General features: G+C 49.4%; 1 pseudogene; it reads left to right on the top strand.

The window, feature by feature from the left end:
- The first annotated feature begins 1534 nt into the window (after window positions 1-1534).
- Window positions 1535-12655, top strand: LOC135536361 (DDB1- and CUL4-associated factor 10-like; annotated as a pseudogene).
- Window positions 12656-14336: the final 1681 nt, after the last annotated feature.

The raw sequence follows: 14336 nt of genomic DNA, 5'->3' as shown, positions 1-14336 counted from the left end.
TGTGTGTGTGTGTGTGTGTGTGTGTGTGTGTGTGTGTGTGTGTGTGTGTGTGTGTGTGTGTGTGTGTGTGTGTGTGTGTGTGTGTGTGTGTGTGTGTGTGTGTGTATGCATGTGTCTGTGCCAATGTTTGTACCTCCCCCTGTATGACCTGCTGCCTGCCCCTGGACCCAGCTGCCCTGGACCTTCCTGCCTCCTCCTGTGTATGACCTTCTGCCCCTGGACCCAGCTACCTCCTCCTGTGTATGACCTTCTGCCTGCCTGGTTCAGCTACCTGCCTCCTCCTGTGCATGACCTTCTGCCTGCCCCTGGACCCAGCTACCTGCCTCCTCCTGTGCATGACCTTCTGCCTGCCCTGGACCCAGCTACCTGTCTCCTCCTGTGTATGACCTTCACCTGCCCCTGGACCCGCTACCTGCCTCCTCCTGTGTATGACCGTCTGCCTGCCCTGGACCCAGCTACCTGCCTCCTCCTGTGTATGACCTTCTGCCTGCCCTGGACCCAGCTACCTGCCCCTGGACCCAGCTACCTGCCCCTACTCTCGCTCTCAGGGTCACTTTACCCTGCCTTCATGTACATATCTACCTTAAATACCTTATTATCTATCCTGATGTCTAGTCACTTTACCCTGCCTTCATGTACATATCTACCTTAAATACCTTATTATCTATCCTGATGTCTAGTCACTTTACCCTGCCTTCATGTACATATCAACCTCAAATACCTCATTATTATCTATCCTGATGTCTAGTCACTTTACCCTGCCTTCATGTACATATCGACCTCAAATACCTCATTATTATCTATCCTGATGTCTAGTCACTTTACCCTGCCTTCATGTACATATTTACCTCAAATATCTCGTACCTCAAATGTTGGTAGGCCGTCATTGTAAATAAGAATTTGTTCTTAACTGACTTGCCAAGTTAAATAAAGTTTAAATACAAATAAATAAATAAATACAACATTTGATCTGGTAATAGCATTGATATTGTAATCCCTGTATAAAGCTCCATTCTTGTGTTACTTTAAAAAAATTATAATATATTTTTAAATACTGCATCGTTAGGGAATAACTCTTAAAGAAGCATGTCTGGTTAACTCTCACTCGTTATATTCGGTGCTTGTGACAAACCAAATTCGACTTTTTGTTTATGAAACTGTTTTATGAAATGAAAGTATAACTATGTCCACTAGGTGGAGGTATCCAATTTATTGTCTTAGTTTTGACCACTGAAATTCCGCGGAAGAAGAAGAAGGAAGCTGAACTCCGTCAGTACTTGGTTTATTTTGCTCCGGTGTTGTGTGGTTTGCTACATCAAATAGCCATTCCGTCTCTTGTCTAGTTTCGTCAAATTCCACCCACGTTTTTGTTTGTTGGGGGTGTGGGGGTGGGGATTGTCTTAACGGAGTAGAGGTAAGGTGTATTCGAGAAACAACAATTACAATTCGTTGTTGAACCGAGACACTATCTGTGAAACAAGGGGCCTGCACAGGCACCCGTTGGCGATAACAGCCACAATGAGCTCCGGAGCAGCAGAGCGACAGCGTGGACCCGGACGAGTCGCAGGACACGTCCAGCAGCCGGGTGTCGGACAAGGAACAGGGCCCGCAGACAGATGATTCCGCCGATGAAGGCAAGACACCGGCGCGTCCTCCGCAGAGCAGCCGAGAAGGAGTAGTCTTCACCCAGGAAGCTCCAGGGCGGATTCTGCAGCCGCGCAGGACAATCCCCGGTGTCAGCCGAATGTACAAGGCGCCCCGGGGCAAGGGAGGGTACCTCTATGGCTGGCCCTGGTTCGGTTGAGAGTAGCTCAACAGCCTGTTCTCCATGCTACAGAGCAGGACTATAAGGAGAGGGCTGTTCGTGGATCCATCTAGAGATAACTTTCGGACAATGACGAACTTGTATTCTTCCATGAGTCCGGCTGCAGACTCGGTCAATCTCAGTACCCAAACTCATGGCGCAGTGTTCAATTTGGAATACTCCCCCGACGGGTAAGGACAGGATGAAAATGGATGTTAAGTGTTTGTTCATTTTTAGACATAAGTTTTATCCATATTTGTGCAAAATGGTAATAGGAAAGCTAAAGTTGTATGATCAGGTGTCACAATCCACAGACAGACCTTTTACATTACACAAGTTGACCTAGGTGAGGTATTTTATTAGGATCCCCATTAGTTGTTGCAAAAGCAGCAGCTACTCTTCCTGGGGTCCAAACAGAACACAATCCAGACTGGGCCTGTCGTTGTGACCTTCTATCTCACCAATCCCCAGGTCTGTCCTGACAGTGGCCTGTGAGCAGACAGAGGTTCTCCTGTTCGATCCCATCTCTTCCAAGCACATCAAGACCCTGGTGGAGGCCCATGAAGACTGTGTCAATAACATCAGGTACCATAGATGTGTTCTCTGCCCCATCTGGGCGTTGGGAGATGCCGACGATGAGTATGTCGTGTCTCCCTCTCAAACGCCCTGGGAAACTCCCGTTACACAGCTCTGCAAGCTTTACGTCAAAATATGTTAGTTATTTACCAAATATAGAGTTTCGCTGAGCGACTACGATCATTTATGATATCCTTCCAAAGAATGGCTAAGTAAAAATGTACAAGCATACAAAAATGTGCCTATTCAGCACAACCGCAATCAATCATTACTGCCAGGCAGAGGTCAGAAGTCAGGCATTTTTGACATAACACTTGCAGAGCTGTCTAGTGGGAGTCTGGGTGTTACTTACCCTACATTATTCATCTCATATGCATATGTATATACTGTACTCTATATCATCGACTGCATCCTTATGTAATACATGTATCACTAGCCACTTTAATTATGCCACTTTGTTTACATATTCATCTCATATGTATATACTGTACTCGATACCATCTACTGTATCTTGTCTATGCTGCTCTGTACCATCACTCATTCATATATCTTTATGTACATATTCTTTATCCCCTTACACTGTGTATAAGACAGTAGATTAGGAATTGTTAGTTAGATTACTTGTTGGTTATTACTGCATTGTCGGAACTAGAAGCACAAGCATTTTTACACTCGCATTAACATCTGCTAACCATGTGTATGTGACAAATAAATTTGATTTGATTTGAGTCTGGGTGGGAGTCTGGGTGGGAGTGGGAGTCTGGGTGGGAGTCTGGGTGGGAGTGGGAGTCTGGGTGGGAGTGGGAGTCTGGGTGGAGTCTGGGTGGGAGTGGGAGTCTGGGTGGGAGTCTGGGTGGGAGTCTGGGTGGGAGTCTGGGTGGGAGTCTGGGTGGGGGTGGGAGTCTGGGTGGGAGTCTGGGTGGGAGTCTGGGTGGGAGTCTGGGTGGGAGTCTGGGTGGGAGTGGGAGTCTGGGTGGGAGTCTGGGTGGGCCTTGAATGGAGGCACCTCATACTCATTGATGACGTCTCTTAACGCCCAGATACTGGTGTTCTCTATCCCAGCCTTTCTCAAACCTTTCCTCAGCTACATCCAGACGTTCCACGTATTTCAACTCTTCCAGAGTTATCACACCACATTCAACTTGTCAACTAGTTATCCAGCCCTTGTCTTCTAGTTATCCAGCCCTTGTCTACTAGTTATCCAGCCCTTGTCTACTAGTTATCCAGCCCTTGTCTACTAGTTATCCAGCCCTTGTCTACTAGTTATCCAGCCCTTGTCTACTAGTTATCCAGCCCTTGTCTACTAGTTATCCAGCCCTTGTCTTCTACTGGTTATCCAGCCCTTGTCTTCTACTGGTTATCCAGCCCTTGTCTTCTACTGGTTATCCAGCCCTTGTCTTCTACTGGTTATCCAGCCCTTGTCTTCTACTGGTTATCCAGCCCTTGTCTTCTACTGGTTATCCAGCCCTTGTCTTCTACTGGTTATCCAGCCCTTGTCTTCTACTGGTTATCCAGCCCTTGTCTTCTACTGGTTATCCAGCCCTTGTCTTCTACTGGTTATCCAGCCCTTGTCTTCTACTGGTTATCCAGCCCTTGTCTACTGGTTATCCAGCCCTTGTCTACTAGTTATCCAGCCCTTGTCTACTAGTTCAGGGCTACAAAACAATTGCGAAAATGAATGTGGGTCCCCAAGGAAAGGTTTGTAATTGTTCCGTCCGTGTCATCAGGTATGCTAGCTGGGTGTCCCCAATCTCTGGTCCAAGGCTTTTCCATGTGACTAACTGATGCTGAGTCTTGAGCGGGACACACACTCCCTGGACCAGAGATACTGCTAGCTGTTCCCAACCCCCCTCCTGTCTGTCCTCCTGTCTGTCCTCCTGTCTGTCCTCCTGTCTGTCCTCCTGTCTGTCTGTCCTCCTGTCTGTCCTCCTGTCTGTCTGTCCTCCTGTCCTCCTGTCTGTCTGTCCTCCTGTCCTCCTGTCTGTCTGTCCTCCTGTCTGTCTGTCCTCCTGTCCTCCTGTCTGTCCTCCTGTCTGTCCTCCTGTCTGTCCTCCTGTCTGTCCTCCTGTCTGTCCTCCTGTCTGTCTGTCCTCCTGTCTGTCTGTCCTCCTGTCTGTCTGTCCTCCTGTCTGTCTGTCCTCCTGTCTGTCTGTCTGTCTGTCCTCCTGTCTGTCCTCCTGTCTGTCCTCCTGTCTGTCTGTCCTCCTGTCTGTCTGTCTGTCCTCCTGTCTGTCTGTCCTCCTGTCTGTCTGTCCTCCTGTCTGTCTGTCCTCCTGTCTGTCTGTCTGTCCTCCTGTCTGTCTGTCCTCCTGTCTGTCTGTCCTCCTGTCTGTCCTCCTGTCTGTCTGTCCTCCTGTCTGTCTGTCCTCCTGTCTGTCTGTCCTCCTGTCTGTCTGTCCTCCTGTCTGTCTGTCCTCCTGTCCTCCTGTCTGTCTGTCCTCCTGTCCTCCTGTCTGTCTGTCTGTCTGGTCTGTAAGTAGTCTCCCTAGGTCTGCTCCAGCTCTGATACATGGCTATATATCTATATCTAGACTGCTATGACATCCTGCAGTGGGGTTATTTATTTATTTTTCTTCTTCCACCTTTATTTAACCAGGTAGACGCCAGATCACCTTTATTTAACCAGGTAGACGCCAGATCACCTTTATTTAACCAGGTAGACGCCAGATCACCTTTATTTAACCAGGTAGACGCCAGATCACCTTTATTTAACCAGGTAGACGCCAGTTGAGAACAATTTCTCACTGCGACCTGGCCAAGATGAAGCAAAGCAGTGTGACACAAACAACAACACAGAGTTACACATGGGTGTAAACAAACCTATATTCAATAATACTGTAGAAAAGTCTATATACAGTGTGTGCAAATGGTGTGAGGAGGTAAGGCAATAAATAGGCCAATAGTAGCGAAGAAATTACAATTTAGCAAATGAACACTGGAGTGATAGATGAGCAGATGATGATGAGCAAGTAGAGATACTGGTGTGCAAAAGAGTTTAAAAAAAAAGTAAATAAACAATATGGCGATGAGGTAGGTAGATTGGACGGGCTATTTACAGATGGACTATGAACAGCTGCAGCGATCGGTTAGCTGCTCAGAAAGCTGATGTTTAAAGTTGGTGAGGGAAATATGTCTCCAACTTAAGCGATTTTTGCAATTCGTTCCAGTCATTGGCAGCAGAGAACTCTAAGGAAAGGCGGCCAAGGGAGGTGTTTGCTTTGGGGATGACCAGTGAAATATTCCTGCTGGAGCGCGTGCTATGGGTGGGTGCTGCGGACGGAGCTTTACCTAGCAAAGACTTATAGATGACCTGGAGCCAGTGGGTTTGGTGACGAATATGTAGCGAGGGCCAGCCGACGAGGGCATACAGGTCACAGTGGTGGGTGGTATATGGGGCTTTGGTGACAAAACGGACGGCACTGTGATAGACTGCATCCAGTTTGCTGAGTAGAGTGTTTTTGAGGCTATTTTGTAAATGACATTGCCGAAGTCAAGGTTCGGTATGAGGGTATGTTTGGCAGCATGAGTGAAGGAGACTTTGTTGCGAAATAGGAAGCCGATTCTAGATTTAATCTAGGATTGGAGATGCTTAATATGAGTCTGGAAGGAGAGTTTTTACAGTCTAGCCAGACACCTAAGTATTTGTAGTTGTCCACATATTCTAAGTCAGAACCGTCCAGAGTAGTGATGCTGGACGGGCGAGCAGGTGCGGGCAGCGACTGGTTGAAGAGCATGCATTTAGTTTTACTAGTGTTTTAAGAGCAGTTGGAGGCCACGGAAGGAGAGTTGTATGGCATTGAAGCTCGTCTGGAGGTTAGTTAACACAATGTCCAAAGAAGGGCCAGAAGTATACAGAATGGTGTCGTCTGCTGAGAGGTGGATCAGAGAATCCCCAGCAGCAAGAGCAACATCATTGATATATTCAGAGAAAAGAGCGGCCCGAGAATTGAACCCTGTGGCACCCCCATAGACTGCCAGAGGTTTGGACAACTGGCCCTCCTATTTGACACACTGAACTCTATCTGAGAAGTAGTTGGTGAACCAGGCGTGGCATTTGAGAAACGAGGGCTATTGAGTCTGTCAATCACCGTATTCTTATTGGCAGTGTCGAAAGCCTTGGCCTGGTCAATGAAGACTGCTGCACAGTATTGTCTTTTACCGATGGCGGTTATGATATCGTTTTAGTACCTTGAGCGTGGCTGAGGTGGCACCCGTGACCAGCTCGGAAACTGGATTGCGTAGATGAGAAGGTACGGTGGGATTCAAAATGGTCGGTAATCTGTTTGTTAACTTGGCTTTTCGAAGACTTTAGAAAGGCAGGGAATCTCGGACGATACGAAGAGAGGTTGAACAGACTAGTAATAGGGGTTGCAACAATGGCGGCGGATAGTTTTAGGAAAGAGAGGGTCCAGATTGTCTAGGCCAGCTGATTTGTGGTCCAGGTTTTGCAGCTCTTTCCAGAACATCTGTTATCTGGATTTGGGTGAAGGAGAAGCTGGGGAGGCTCGGGTAAGTAGCTGCGGGGGGTGGGTGCGGAGCTGTTGGCCGTAGTTGGGGTAGCCAGGAGGAAAGCATGGGCAGCCGTAGAGAAATGCTTTTTGAAATTCTCAATTATAGTGGATTTATTGGTGGTAACAGTGTTTCCTAGCCTCAGAGCAGGGCAGCTGGGAGGAGGTGCTCTTTATTCTCCATGGACTTTACAGTGTCCCAGAACTTTTTGGAGTTAGAGCTACAGGATGCAAATGTCTGTTTGAAAAAGCTAGCCTTAGCTTTCCTAACTGCCTGTGTATATTGTTCCTGACTTCCTGAAAGTTGCATGGCACGGGGACTATGTGATGCTAATTCAGAATGCCACAGGATGTTTTTTGCTGGTCAAGGGCAGTCAAGTCTGGAGTGAGTCATGGGCTGTTCAAAGTTCTACATGTTTTTGAATTGGGCATGCTTATTTAAGATGGTGAGGAAAGCACTTTAAAGAATAACCAGGCATCCTCTACTGATGGGATGAGGTCAAAATCCTTCCAGGATACCCGGGCCATGTTGATTAGAAAGGCCTGCTCGCAGAAGTGTTTTAGGAACGTTTGACAGTGATGAGAGGTGGTCGTTTGACCGCGGACCAATAACGGATACAGGCAATGAGCCAGTGATCGCTGAGATCCTGATTGAAAACAGCAGAGGTGGATTTGGAGGGCAAGTTGGTCAGGGTAATATCTATGAGGGTGCCCATGTTTATGGATTTAGGGTTGTACCTGGTAGGTTCCTTGATAATTTGTGTGAGATTGAGGGCATCTAGCTTAGATTGTAGGACTGCCGATGATAAGCATATCCCAGTTTAGGTCACCTAACAGAACGAACTCTGAAGATAGATGGGGAGCAATTAATTTGCATATGTCTCATGGTTCGGCCTACATGTCTATCTCAATGAATCCAAGCTTGATTCCTCTTTATGCGTCTGTTTCAAAAACTCATTAGACGATAAGGTCCGAGGGGAGGGACCCTGACCATCTCCTCCAATACGATAGAGAAGGTGGCAAGGAATTAGAGGCAAGGAAACACCTACGTACGCTATTGTTATTATAATGTATGTTCTGCTCGTCTCTACAGGTTTCTGGACAACCGTTTGTTTGCCACGTGTTCTGATGACACCACCATAGCTCTGTGGGACCTGAGGAAGCTCAACTCTAAAGTGTGCTCTCTGCACGGTCACGCCAGCTGGGTCAAGAACATAGAGTACGACACCAACACACGACTCCTTGTCACCTCTGGCTTTGACGGAAACGTCATCACCTGGGACACCAACAGGTGTGTGTGTGTCAATGCGTATACACGTTTCCACTACAGCATGTTTAATTAGTAAGTTGACTTTCAGAATAATGTTTTGAATTCACTTTAGAATAACACAGTAAGGTTGTTTTCTGTCTACGTTGAGCTCAGTGTCATCTGTCAGTGTTAGGCTGGTGTTATCGGCCGGTGTTATCGGTCAATGTTATCGGTGACAGGCCGGTGCTATCTGTCGGTGCCAGGCCGGTGCTATCTGTCGGTGCCAGGCCGGCGCTATCTGTCGGTGCCAGGCCGGCGCTATCTGTCGGTGCCAGGCCGGCGCTATCTGTCGGTGCCAGGCCGGCGCTATCTGTCGGTGCCAGGCCGGCGCTATCTGTCGGTGCCAGGTCGGCGCTATCTGTCGGTGCCAGGCCGGGCGCTGTCTGTCGGTGCCAGGCCGGCGCTGTCTGTCGGTGCCAGGCCGGCGCTGTCTGTCGGGTGCCAGGCCGGCGCTGTCTGTCGGTGCCAGGCCGGCGCTGTTCGTCGGGTGCCAGGCCGGCGCTGTCTGTCGGTGCCAGGCCGGCGCTGTCTGTCGGTGCCAGGCCGGCGCTGTCTGTCGGTGCCAGGCCGGCGCTGTCTGTCGGTGCCAGGCCGGGCGCTGTTCTGTCGGTGCCCAGGCCGGCGCTGTCTGTCGGTGCCAGGCCGGCGCTGTCTGTCGGTGCCAGGCCGGCGCTGTCTGCCGGTGCCAGGCCGGCGCTGTCTGCCGGTGCCAGGCCGGCGCTGTCTGCCGGTGCCAGGCCGGCGCTGTCTGCCGGTGCCAGGCCGGCGCTGTCTGCCGGTGCCAGGCCGGCGCTGTCTGCCGGTGCCAGGCCGGCGCTGTCTGCCGGTGCCAGGCCGGCGCTATGTGCCGGTGCCAGGCCGGCGCTGTCTGTCGGTGAAAGGCCGGTGCTAGGCCGGTGCTATCTGTCTGTGACAGGCCGGTGCTATCTGCCGGTGTTATCGGTGAAAGGCCGGTGTTTGCACAACAGCCAGCCTGAGGCTGTGTCACAAATGGCATGCTATTCTCAATATAGTGTACTACCATAGGTTTCTGGTCAAAAGGAGTGCACTATTTAGGGAATATGGTGGGTGCCATTTAGGATGCAGCCCCTGACTCTTCTTCTCCTCTTACAGAGGATGGCTGACTCTTCTTCTCCTCTTACAGAGGATGGCTGACCCTTCTTCTCCTCTTACAGAGGATGGCTGACTCTTCTTCTCTCCTCTGCCTGTAGGTTTACAGAGGATGGCTGACTCTTCTTCTCTCCTCTGCCTGTAGGTTTACAGAGGGTGGCTGACTCTTCTCCTCTCCTCTTACAGAGGATGGCTGACTCTTCTTCTCTCCTCTGCCTGTAGGTTTACAGAGGATGGCTGACCCTTCTCCTCTCCTCTGCCTGTAGGTTTACAGAGGATGGCTGACTCTTCTTCTCTCCTCTGCCTGTAGGTTTACAGAGGATGGCTGACTCTTCTTCTCTCCTCTGCCTGTAGGTTTACAGAGGATGGCTGACTCTTCTTCTCTTACAGAGGATGGCTGACCCTTCTCCTCTCCTCTGCCTGTAGGTTTACAGAGGATGGCTGACTCTTCTTCTCTGCCTGTAGGTTTACAGAGGATGGCTGACCCTTCTTCTCTCCTCTGCCTGTAGGTTTACAGAGGATGGCTGACTCTTCTCCTCTCCTCTGCCTGTAGGTTTACAGAGGATGGCTGACTCTACTTCTCTCCTCTGCCTGTAGGTTTACAGAGGATGGCTGACTCTTCTTCTCTTACAGAGGATGGCTGACCCTTCTCCTCTCCTCTGCCTGTAGGTTTACAGAGGATGGCTGACTCTTCTTCTCTGCCTGTAGGTTTACAGAGGATGGCTGACCCTTCTTCTCTCCTCTGCCTGTAGGTTTACAGAGGATGGCTGACTCTTCTCCTCTCCTCTGCCTGTAGGTTTACAGAGGATGGCTGACTCTACTTCTCTCCTCTGCCTGTAGGTTTACAGAGGATGGCTGACCCTTTTCCTCTCCTCTGCCTGTAGGTTTACAGAGGATGGCTGACCCTTCTTCTCTCCTCTGCCTGTAGGTTTACAGAGGATGGCTGACTCTTCTCCTCTCCTCTGCCTGTAGGTTTACAGAGGATGGCTGACCCTTCTCCTCTGCCTGTAGGTTTACAGAGGATGGCTGACCCTTCTTCTCTCCTCTGCCTGTAGGTTTACAGAGGATGGCTGACCCTTCTCCTCTGCCTGTAGGTTTACAGAGGATGGCTGACCCTTCTTCTCTCCTCTGCCTGTAGGTTTACAGAGGATGGCTGACTCTTCTTCTCTCCTCTGCCTGTAGGTTTACAGAGGATGGCTGACTCTTCTCCTCTGCCTGTAGGTTTACAGAGGATGGCTGACCCTTCTTCTCTCCTCTGCCTGTAGGTTTACAGAGGATGGCTGACCCTTCTTCTCTGCCTGTAGGTTTACAGAGGATGGCTGACCCTTCTTCTCTGCCTGTAGGTTTACAGAGGATGGCTGACTCTTCTCTTCTCCTCTGCCTGTAGGTTTACAGAGGATGGCTGACTCTTCTCCTCTCCTCTGCCTGTAGGTTTACAGAGGATGGCTGACCCTTCTTCTCTCCTCTTACAGAGGGTGGCTGACTCTTCTTCTCTCCTCTGCCTGTAGGTTTACAGAGGATGGCTGACTCTTCTTCTCTCCTCTGCCTGTAGGTTTACAGAGGATGGCTGACTCTTCTTCTCTCCTCTGCCTGTAGGTTTACAGAGGATGGCTGACTCTTCTTCTCTCCTCTGCCTGTAGGTTTACAGAGGATGGCTGACTCTTCTTCTCTCCTCTGCCTGTAGGTTTACAGAGGATGGCTGACTCTTCTCTCCTCTGCCTGTAGGTTTACAGAGGATGGCTGACCCTTCTTCTCTCCTCTGCCTGTAGGTTTACAGAGGATGGCTGACCCTTCTTCTCTTACAGAGGATGGCTGACCCTTCTCCTCTCCTCTGCCTGTAGGTTTACAGAGGATGGCTGACTCTTCTCCTCTGCCTGTAGGTTTACAGAGGATGGCTGACCCTTCTCCTCTCCTCTGCCTGTAGGTTTACAGAGGATGGCTGACTCTTCTCCTCTGCCTGTAGGTTTACAGAGGATGGCTGACCCTTCTCCTCTCCTCTGCCTGTAGGTTTACAGAGGATGGCTGACCCTTCTTCTCTGCCTGTAGGTTTACAGAGGATGGCTGACTCTTCTCCTCTCCTCTTACAGAGGGTGGCTGACTCTTCTTCTCTCCTCTGCCTGTAGGTTTACAGAGGATGGCTGACTCTTCTTCTCTCCTCTGCCTGTAGGTTTACAGAGGATGGCTGACTCTTCTTCTCTCCTCTGCCTGTAGGTTTACAGAGGATGGCTGACTCTTCTTCTCTCCTCTGCCTGTAGGTTTACAGAGGATGGCTGACTCTTCTTCTCTCTCTGCCTGTAGGTTTACAGAGGATGGCTGACTCTTCTTCTCTCCTCTGCCTGTAGGTTTACAGAGGATGGCTGACCCTTCTTCTCTCCTCTGCCTGTAGGTTTACAGGGGATGGCTGACTCTTCTCTCCTCTGCCTGTAGGTTTACAGAGGATGGCTGACTCTTCTTCTCTCCTCTGCCTGTAGGTTTACAGAGGATGGCTGACTCTTCTTCTCTGCCTGTAGGTTTACAGAGGATGGCTGACTCTTCTTCTCTGCCTGTAGGTTTACAGAGGATGGCTGACTCTTCTTCTCTGCCTGTAGGTTTACAGAGGATGGCTGACTCTTCTCCTCTGCCTGTAGGTTTACAGAGGATGGCTGTCTCTTCTTCTCTGCCTGTAGGTTTACAGAGGATGGCTGACTCTTCTTCTCTGCCTGTAGGTTTACAGAGGATGGCTGACTCTTCTCTCTGCCTGTAGGTTTACAGAGGATGGCTGACTCTTCTCCTCTGCCTGTAGGTTTACAGAGGATGGCTGACTCTTCTCCTCTGCCTGTAGGTTTACAGAGGATGGCTGACTCTTCTTCTCTGCCTGTAGGTTTACAGAGGATGGCTGACTCTTCTCCTCTGCCTGTAGGTTTACAGAGGATGGCTGCCCCACAAGAAGTTCTTCCACACGCGCTACCTGATGAGAATGCGTCTGACTCCAGACTGTTCCAAGATGTTGATCTCCACGCCGTCTGGCTACCTGCTGATCCTTCACGACCTGGACCTCACACAGTCCCTGGAGGTGGGCAGCTACCGTATGCTGCGGGCCAGACGCACCCCCCTCAGCTCAGGTGAGACCATGTGACTGCACCACCCCACCCTCACCCCTCCCAGCTCAGGTGAGACCCCCCCCCCACCCCCCCCATCATCACCTCTCACAGCTCAGGTGAGGTGCTGCATCACCCCCAACCCCATCATTATCACCTCAGGTGATTTATTGTGAATCTGTCTCTAGATGGCTCAGCGCCTGCGTCGAGGTCAAGTGGAGCTCCTCGACAGGGGGTAACGACTCCAGCAAGATCCACCCTCACAGAGAAGGTCAGTTAGAGGCATGCTGGGCTTACTTCGGACACAAGTCCTATTGTAGAACAACCATTCAGACACAAGCTATTAGATAGAGGGAATAAACACCTAATGAACTCCACCAACGGAGTGGAGCAAAGACCAGGGACTGGATTCACAAAACGTTAATTATGGAAAAAAATACGTTTATTAGATAGTTTTGTAAGTGCACTTACAAAACTAAGTGCACTTACAAAACTAAGTGCACTTACAAAACTAAGTGCACTTACAAAACTATCTTATAAACTTATTTTGACATTAGTGACGCCCTTGAAACCAATTAATAAACCTATTTTGACATTAGTGACGCCCTTGAAACCAATTAATAAACATATGTGACAATGATGATAGGATTTAATATAATAATTAACTATAATAAAGTGTTGATTTTTCTATTTTATTACATTTATTTATCTGCTTTATGTCTCAAAATTATATATATTTTTTTGGCTTGCGAACCCTTTATGCACAAAAAAACAAATGCAATTTTTTTCTCATACATTATAGCCATCAGACTAGCTATATCAAAAACAAAATGGATAACCAAGGAAATAAACAAAAAACTGGAGCAAACAAGAGGTTGAAGTGATGGTGGAGGAAATGGCAGCCAGGAAAAGGTTGTTGTTGAGGAGACTTGTTAACTGAAGGGGTCACTGCAGAGACCAGAAAGAGAGGACTGGCGAGAGTGGCTCTGCCGCGAGGGCAAAGGACCGTATGGCAACAAAAATGAAACGTCCTTTTTCAGGACCCTGTCTTTCAAAGATAGTCAGAAAAATCCAAGTAACTTCACAGATCTTCATTGTAAAGGGTTTAAACACTGTTTCCCATACTTGTTCAATGAACCACAAATAATTAATGAACATGCACCTGTGGAACGGTCGTTAAGACACTAACAGCTTACAGACGGTAGGCAATTAAGGTCACAGTTATGAAAACGTAGGACACTAAAGAGGCCTTTCTACTGACTGAAAAAACACAAAAAGAAAGATGCCCAGGGTCCCTGCTCATCTGTGTGAATGGGCCTTAGGCATGCCCAAGGAGGCCTGAGGACTGCAGATGTGGCCAGTGCAATAAATTGCAATGTCCATACTGTGAGACGCCCAAGACAGCGCTACAGGGAGACAGGAAGGACAGCTGACGCCCCCGCAGTGGCAGACCAAGTGTAACAACACCTGCACAGGATCGGTACATCTGAACATCACACCTTTGGGACAGGTACAGGATGGCAACAACAACTGCTACACCAGGAATGCACAATCCCTCCATCAGTGCTCAGACTGTCCGCACAGGGGCTGAGAGAGAGGCTGGACAGAAGGCTTGTAGGCCTGTTGCAAGGCAGGTCCTCACCAGACATCACCGGCAACAACATCGCCTATGGCCACAAATCCACCGTCACTGGACCAGACAGGACTGGCAAAAGTGCTCTTCACTGACGAGTCGCGGTTTTGTCTCACCAGGGGTGATGGTCGGATTCGCATTTATCGTTGAAGAAATGAGCTTTACACTGAGGCCTGTACTCTGGAGCGGATCGATTTGGAGATGGAGGGTCCGTCGTGGTCGGTGTGTCACAGCATTATCGGACTGAGCTTGTTGTCATTGCAGGCAATCTCAACGCTGTGCTACAGGAAGACATCCTCCTCCCTCATGTGGTACCCTT

The sequence above is a fragment of the Oncorhynchus masou genome, unplaced genomic scaffold, assembly GCF_036934945.1.
Source record: "Oncorhynchus masou masou isolate Uvic2021 unplaced genomic scaffold, UVic_Omas_1.1 unplaced_scaffold_6022, whole genome shotgun sequence".
NCBI classification, from domain to species: domain Eukaryota; kingdom Metazoa; phylum Chordata; class Actinopteri; order Salmoniformes; family Salmonidae; genus Oncorhynchus; species Oncorhynchus masou.
The sequence above is the reverse complement of the archived record's forward strand: the minus strand, read 5'-3'. Positions and strand labels throughout refer to the sequence as shown.